The sequence below is a fragment of the Daktulosphaira vitifoliae genome, unplaced genomic scaffold (genome assembly GCF_025091365.1).
Source record: "Daktulosphaira vitifoliae isolate Bord-2020 unplaced genomic scaffold, ASM2509136v1 Scaffold_1, whole genome shotgun sequence".
Taxonomy (NCBI): Eukaryota; Metazoa; Arthropoda; class Insecta; order Hemiptera; family Phylloxeridae; genus Daktulosphaira; species Daktulosphaira vitifoliae.
Window position 1 is genome coordinate 82161247 of NW_026099572.1, and position 8859 is coordinate 82170105.

Sequence of the window (8859 nt, forward strand, 5' to 3'; positions counted from 1 at the left end):
ATAAAAAGTTGTAAAATAAAACTAACACATTTTTTTTTTTTTTTTTTTATCGTGATAATTATTCAAATAGTGTCCAGACCTCCTACTGGCTCGATAACGTCGCACTATTAATAATACTATTACATTATGAAGTTTATTTTCTCACGGTAGCCTTCACGTCGTTGAAATGCAAACAAATATTTTAGACTGGACTCAGCGAAACAAAAGATTAATCTTTATTAAGAAGAAATCAAACAGGACAAATAATGCCTAATCAATATTATAAATTGATATTCTGTAAGAGATAAAGGTCGTATAATAATAACAGCCGAAATGTTTAAAAATAATTTCAATATATTAATAACATAATGAACGATAGGTTAAAATATTTAACAATTACCGTTACTTATCGGAGAATTACATTTTTTCATCTAATGATGTGATATCCTATTAATAGTTTTTTTTTTTTTTTGTAGAAACACTAGAGAGTCGTTTTGTTTTTTCTTTCAAATGTACCTACATATACTGACAAAACGAATAAATATTTATTGACACTTAGCAAACGAGAAGTAAAATACTTTTGATAATCGATAATGCTAGTTATTAATTATAAATAATTCATGTAATATCTGATTATTATAATTTGTAAATCCGCTTAGAAAACATGAAATACTCTGTATTGGCCTGTGTGAACAGGTTAAGTGAGTATTTACTGTATTTTTAAGAAATAATTTATGGTTTGTGTATTCTTAAATTATTGATTTAATTACATAATGGACTCGTAGTTTTCGAAGATATAATTGATAAAAACAAAGTACTATACTATTTGTGAGCAATTCAATTTTTAATTGAACTATTTTTAACTCTAACTTAGCTGAAAATTGAAAAATGTTTGTTTTCAATTTTTCGTTTGTTTTTGCTCTAATTGATATTGACACATTCAATAAGTTCGCTGTATTAATCTAGAAATTGAAACCAACAAATTGAATTTATTTTCTATTTATAAGTAGCCAATTTCACAACTAAATACAAGGGGTCGTTAAACGTTATATTTTTATCATTGGACATTTTTTATATGGTTATCGATGAATCACCCGAAGGTCAAAAGTCGGACGTCCATAAATTATTATTTTATTTATTATATGTACAAGTTGTACACAAACAATTAGATTATCACGAGTACTTTTAAATTAGTATATTAAAATGTAATAACGCGTCGGCAGATAGCAACTCCATTGCAACAGGTCAGTCGATCACAGGGATAGGCAATGTGGCGCAGCGCGGTGATAACCTTTGACGTTTCGCTAAACGCACAATTCTCGCCACTAGATGTCGCAATCTAGGAGCACATATTAGCGGTAATAGTATACGGGGCCCCTGACGGGTCTTCAATAATTGGTTACCGCGAGTATACATCATCACGATTGATACAACAAAGTTCAACAATTATTTTTTATATAATTGTTGCCTTATTCGAATAAAGTTCTCAAGAGTCAACTGACATCCAACTGCGTGACTGTCGAGTATCATCTGCACACATATTTTAGATAGTGTGTTACACAAATAGGGATCTGTTCCTGTGTATCTTCAGCTTTGCGCAGTGGCGATATCGTAACCAATGAGGTCTATCCGAGGTGCGATTATTGCTAGTTGAAAACTTTAACCAATACCCCGCCATGTGGACATGAAACACTGTCCGCATAGGCAATTTTTGCAGGCTCTAACGAGCCCCACATCTCTCAAAAGATTTTTTTTGATATTCATTTTAGGTCTCAAATAATTATTATATAATATTGTTTGATTACCCACGTGTGTCAATTATTTGATAGTATTGTATATCACTATTTATAGCTTCATGTTATAAAAGTCTGAATATTAATTTTTGAGGTTAATCACAAAATATAAATGTTTTTCTTCATTGGTAGGGGCATCGAGCGCTGCAATACTCCCTTAAAACGTGTCGATTGTATCAAAAAATTGTAAAAAAGCTAAATTAATATTAAAAAAATTAAATCGACTTCATTATTTTTATTTGTTTTTTATACTAGAAAGAATGATAACGGTCAAAAAAAAATTTGTAAAATATTGTGACATAAATTTTGGTCTCTTATTGTAAAAAAATTTTACAAGTTATAACGTCGGTTATATTTCAACAAGTCAACACTTTTCTGTTTTTAGTACAATGCAATTAGTTCTATTTCTTGTGAACTTGAATGGACGCATTCGTAATTATTATCCGCACTAAAATAGATTTAAGTAGATAATTTAAATATATATAAATGTACATAAATGCTAATGAACCAAGTATGAGTAATTTATTATTATACCAACGCTGCGTATATATAACTTAATGACAGCACAATACAACTTAAGTTTAGATAAGAGATGAATACTATCTGATAATACTGCGATTAGCTGAAATCGTCTTAAATGTGTGCAACTAGCGCGCGAAAACGAAATCCATATTAGTTAAAAAAATTAAGAAGTAAAGGTTAATTAGAAATGCATAACACTATTATTAATTGATATCATTGTGTTCATTCAAAGTTATTAATATTATTTTTATCTTGAACGTAACACATTAACGCGTATAGATCGGCCATTTTTACACATTATTTGATCACCTAAAGTTGTGTAAATAAAGTTAGCGTTGTTAGGTATAAAACAATATGTTAAAAAAAGACGTTTAAAGAATGTTTTACACTTATGTTCTTTATTAAAATGTTTAAAATAAAAAAAAATCTAATTTTTAATGAAAATTAATATTTTTATGGTTTTTTTCCAAACAATATTATCGTAATTTTATCAATATTTTGAAAGTAAAATAGTGTCACGAGTTAAATGGCACTTAATATCTATTGCTAATATCCAAAAGCTGATGTATGACAAAAATTGTTTTCTAAGATGTTTTATAATTTGTAGAGAAGAATGTTACATGTTATATCTAAAAAATAACCAATTTTGACTGAAAAGTTTATTTTTTGGACTTTAAAATATTGATTTTTATTAGACATTATTGAAATTTAAATTTGTTTTTGTACTACTGGAAATTTTCTAAAAGTAATTTATTAGATTTCGGAAATAGCTACATATATTAATTATTATACATAATAATTCATTATTTTTTTAGATAAATTGACGTAAAAAATATTAAACGTTTTTAATGAAAACATTGATTAAAAAAAAAATGTGTTAAAAAGTCATCATGTTAAACATGTTCTTCTCAACCTTGCTTCTAATAATTACACGCTTAACTTTTTCTGTTCATAATTAATTTCGTTAACAACTAAATATTACGACCTCTGAACTAACAGTTGCAACAAACATAAAGACGTTAGTGTCATAGACACATCGATATTTTTGTGATAATAATTGCCCATCAATTATTGTAAAGAAATGAAGTTAAAAAAATTTCATTCTCAGTTGCTGCTATACACAAATTAGTGGCTGATACTTCAAGTGGTCTTATACGAGTAATGGTAGTCTAAAAATAGATGTATGAGTGGTTTACTATGGTGGGAAAATAAATAATAAATTCAAGAATTTAATTATTTCTTAGTAAATTGTTTCATTTAAATTCCATCGCCGTTGATCAACATAATTTCGTATCATAAACATCGCATGTATTAATTGACAACACTACTCATTATTCACGTATTATTTACATCTTAAAAAACTTGTGTCATTTTATATGTACATGTATAAATCACGCACGCCAAAGAGCTGTTGTCTATACTGTTAATCGATTAGCGCACGGAATAAAACAAATGACATTCAATTCGGAATAATTTTTTTTATAGGAAATGGTATTCGATTACTTAAAGTTGTTCACGTGGACATTTTACAATTAGAGTGCATGTTGTTGAACACATTTTGAACTATTAATCACTGTGTCGATGAAATATACACTTCATATGTTATATGGTTTATTACAAAAATGTTAAATTGATTTTCATAGAATTTTTGATATTTTACTTGAGAAAAAAATTGAATTAAAAACATTTAATAGAAATATATTGGCAGAGGTCATACACCCTGGAACAAAATACAAAAAACATCCAATTAAAAAAAAACCTATTATAAAGATTAATGATAATTATGTTAATAGTCATTTTGTTATTTTATATTTAATTTTTTTAAGTTGCTAAAAAATTAAAGTTTTCAAAAATGTGTGTTACTTAATTTTTTTTAGACGATTCTATAGAAACTAAAATTTATTAAATTTTGTAGCTAACAGAAATTCTGGAAAAAATCATGAGAAATATTAGTATTTTAATAAACCATGAATAATTATTGTTAGTCACTCTTAATAATATTAACAACATTTAAATAGATAATAACGTAACAATAAAATAATGTACACAAAAATGAAATTTGTTATCATTATTGATGTTAAACCGAGTTCGAAAACGAACATTAGTTATATTAGTTATATGATACAACAAGACAATCTCATGATGTGCTTGATATTTTCATCACAGTTATTAAATACTATTGTCGATGGTAAAATATATATATATATATATATATTATGGTGTTTTATTAGTTTTATAATTAGTTATGTAATGTTTAATTTTAGGCTCATATTGTTTTATTCGGATAATTACAATTGTCATCAACGTAGACTCAGCACTAGCGATTGTTACTATATGTAACATTAATTCGACGTTAATCAAATAAGATAGGATTAGTTCGTTAGTATTACTTTAATAAAATTTTTATAACAATAGATGTTCTGGTAAGAACAATTCAGATATTAATTGTTAATACCCAAAATTGTTTCAATAGTATATTTTATTTTGATCAGAGTAGATAAAAAAATTTTATACTAAACTAGACATTCGTGTATAAAATAGTATTTTAGTATATTTAATTGCATTTTTTTCTATTTCTGTAGACTTATTATACTCAATTCGTATTATACGACTTAGAGAAATTGAAATACTTCTAATTATTACATATAATCTGTTGCATTTTTCAAACAAAATAGTTAAGTAAAATGGTTTTAAAAGTAAATAAAATGAATTCAGGTGCTGCAAGGTGGTCGTAGCTTCGTAACAACTCTTAATATTATCATTCTATCAGCATTTTATGACATACTAATTTGCGGTAATTAACAAATTTGAATCCACGCAATGTTATTGCACCGTTCAAAAGATTGATTAATACATTCAACCAAGGTAAATTCATGTAATATGTTTCATCGACAATTATTCTATTAGCAAACGTACGGCGATGTATTTAATTGAAATGTGTAATAAGTCAACTCATTATAAAGTTTAAATATTTACGTCAAGCATTTTAAGATAATAAAATGACAGAAAGCACACGAATCTTTTCGGTTAGAAATTAGTACAATTTTATTGTGAACATATTCGCATGTTTTTATGATAAATAGTATAGGAAGCACTGTGACCGCATTTTACAAAACTGTAGTTTGTGATATGCAAATATTTGACGAAAAACAGTACTCATCAGTCAATACGACTGCAAAATTTCATTTAATCTGCAACACGGTGATGTCATTGTGCTCGGTTCTTACAAAAAGTACGAACGTGTCTTTTTAATGCCAATGTATTTACAATACAGCGAAAATAAAAAAAAATTATTTCAACTGTCATTAGATATTATAGTTATTCGAGACGTAAGCATTTCTTCGTAAGAAAAAAAGTTCAATATTTTGTTAAGAAAACGACCGCTGAATTTTATGGAGCCGTTCTGTAAGGCCAATTAAAATAACTGTGGTAATCCCAGAGCTATCGACAACAACTCAAACGTAATTTTATTGGAGTGCATTAAAATTACCAAGAAAAAGCGATTACTTCGTGACGACTTTTTAAAAACCCGAGAGTTTCTGTCGATGGCGTGAGACTCGTGAGTGAATGATTAGTTTATCATACCTAACAACGTACAGCGAAGTAGTCTACACCCAAAATAATAACCGACGGTTGGCGAACACAAATTATGTGCTTTACATTAATAATTAGCTTTTAAATGTTGTACTAATGTCACAGACGTCACTGTTTTTATATGTAATTGTTATTTGTACCCAAGTGGTGTCCTTCAAATGGCTACAATGTACATGATATGATATTATATAATAGTGTACGACATAAAATTAATATGTTGTTGGGTGTTTTATTTTTACGTCGAGGCGGAACGCGGAAGATAGTTTTATTTCACGACGTCATATTTTGATTAGGTCGCGATTATCGTACACTTCTAACAGAACTACTCGTCGATATCATGTGTGCAAACCGATATGTTCATAATATCTATGTAGAAGTTTTACACAGATCGTGTAAGAGTACGAGGACGAGAAAATGTATCCGGCATAAGGAAATATTAATACGTTATTGATTTTTTAACATTTGATTTGATTCAATTTTAATTGATACGGCCATAGCTTAGACTCCATTCAAATGTTTTTTTTCTGACAGTTAATGGTATCATAAATAAATATTTCTATCAACAACAAGAGTTATACATGTGATGTAATAAGCCACGCATGTGCCTCAGTACATGCATCATTTATTTTATTTATCGTACAAATAATTATTTATAATTATCACTAAGTATAAAATATGTTTTCGATTTAATGTACTTAAACATTGCATATTTCATGCTTGAAAAATTTACTCGTATAATATAGAGCTGATATAATATACAGATCAAAAATACAAAATTTTATCGAATGAAAATCTATAAAATTATTTTAGACGTACGATTATTGTATGTAACTGTTAATAATCAACCAGTTGTAGCTAATATTCATTTTTTATAGGTCACCGGCAAAATAATTTACCACCCAGTTTTTATTTTATTTCTGCTGAGATTTGTGAGTTATTGCTTCATAGCTAATGTTGTAAAATTTCCGGAATTTTAATATTGGGGAGAATGTTAAGAAATTTCGGGAAACTTGGACATTTTTATTAAAGAGCTTTATATCTTCTATTTTCTTTATTTAACCATTTCTAAATTTAATTTTGGATAATTGTGAATACCATTCAAACATTTATAATTATACATTTCTCGGCTTTTTATCGCTTAGGTATAAAAATGCTAATAACTGAAATATAGCCATACCCGTATCTCATCAAAAGTTTGCTGTTTGTATATATTTTAAAATGTTAATAACTTCCGAAATCCCCATCCAAAACTTTGATCAATTTGATCAATTTTTGATTTTAGAAATTAGTTGTATATGAATTTTCATTTTAGAAATTTCTAACAAAACTCATAACCTATTGAAATTATTAGGTTATAATCATAGTATTGGTCTCACAGTGTGATAACGGATTAATTCATCGCTATGTGAGAATTAATCTAAGTAATAAAATAATTAACCACTGCTCATAATATTTGGCAAATTAATATTAATTTTAGTTAATTAAAATTAATTATTTAACATATATTATATGTTCATTGAATATTTCTTAGGGAATAAATATTCAGAATCAGTTAATTCATATCTATCGAATGTTATAAAATTTAAAAAGTATAATAATACAATAATTTACAATAAAAAAAATATAATTATATATTTTTCATATTATCATTCAAAAAATTTGTATATCATTTTTTAGACAATTCGTCTCGGCAGCGGCTTATTCGTTATAAAAAACTGAATAGGTTAAATAGGTGTAACAATGCATTCAAACTAAATTGTGGGTATACTAAAATTACAGTTATTGCTTTTTTTTATAAATTTAAATTTGGTACAGTTCAATGTTTTATAGATTTCATTGCTTAATTTTTGCGAACAAATATTTTGTGTTTCTTAATAATACTTGAAAAAATACTAGTGCTGTAGATTGATACGACTAAAATGATAATTGATTTTTAACTACCCTAAAATGGCCTATTTGACCTATTATATTTTATTATACGTAATCAGTTTGGTTAGGTTTCAAAGTTTAATAATCAGTCATATTTACATACATATTTTTCTTCTAAACTCCAATAGAATATTTTAATATATATTTAATTTAGATTATTATATGGTCTGGGCCAATTATAAAGATTTACCAATATTAACAAAATTACAAGGTTATACATCAATCATTATACAAAATATTAAACAAGTATATGTAATTAAAAACAGCACAGCAGTTAATAAAAATAAAAAGAACATAGGTACATTAAGAATATTTAATTTAATTAAAAAAGATGGGTTCTTATTGGTCAATTTTATCATACGGAAAAGTGGACGCATTGACGTAAATCTTGTGGAACAGAAAGGAAGAGAGAACGGACGGCCATGTTGTTTGGCGATTAAAAACAGCGATACGGAAACTTAGACTACAGCAATTCAGATGTTTCGATACTTCAATCTATTAACTTACATAAAAAAATTCTTTATTATTATAACTGTATTAGGGGTCGGCTTGGCCTAGTAGGTAGAAACGTATATTTCGGCTCACGTGTTCGATCCTCAGGGTTCCAACGAAATTTTTCTTATGATTTTCTCATTGTCTGGTCTTTGGTGCAAGTCGGTCATCATGCCCGTACTGTCCATCATTGGTCTAACCAAGAACGAATTTTGACTCCCTAACACGTGAAAGAGAGCCACCACTCTTTGTAGCTTGTTAAGTTCGGGAAATATAAGGATGTAAAACTGATAATTTATTTTTTTATCATTATTATTATATTCTTGGTCAAACAATAATTTAGTAACATAATCCTTCGTAGGTTTTCAATGACGAATAGTCGTCTTATTTTGTTATTTTTGAGGGCTTCTAGGAAATTTAATTCANTATTATATTCTTGGTCAAACAATAATTTAGTAACATAATCCTTCGTAGGTTTTCAATGACGAATAGTCGTCTTATTTTGTTATGTCTGAGGGCTTCTAGGAAATTGAATTTATNGTCTTATTTT

The 8859-nt window shown here is 27.4% G+C and overlaps 1 non-coding gene across 1 annotated transcript; it reads left to right on the plus strand.

Annotated features, from left to right (window-relative positions):
- The first annotated feature begins 1568 nt into the window (after positions 1-1568).
- LOC126897100 (U4 spliceosomal RNA) lies at positions 1569-1708 on the plus strand. Its single transcript, XR_007702026.1, has one exon. It is a non-coding gene; the product is annotated as a U4 spliceosomal RNA (small nuclear RNA).
- Positions 1709-8859: the final 7151 nt, after the last annotated feature.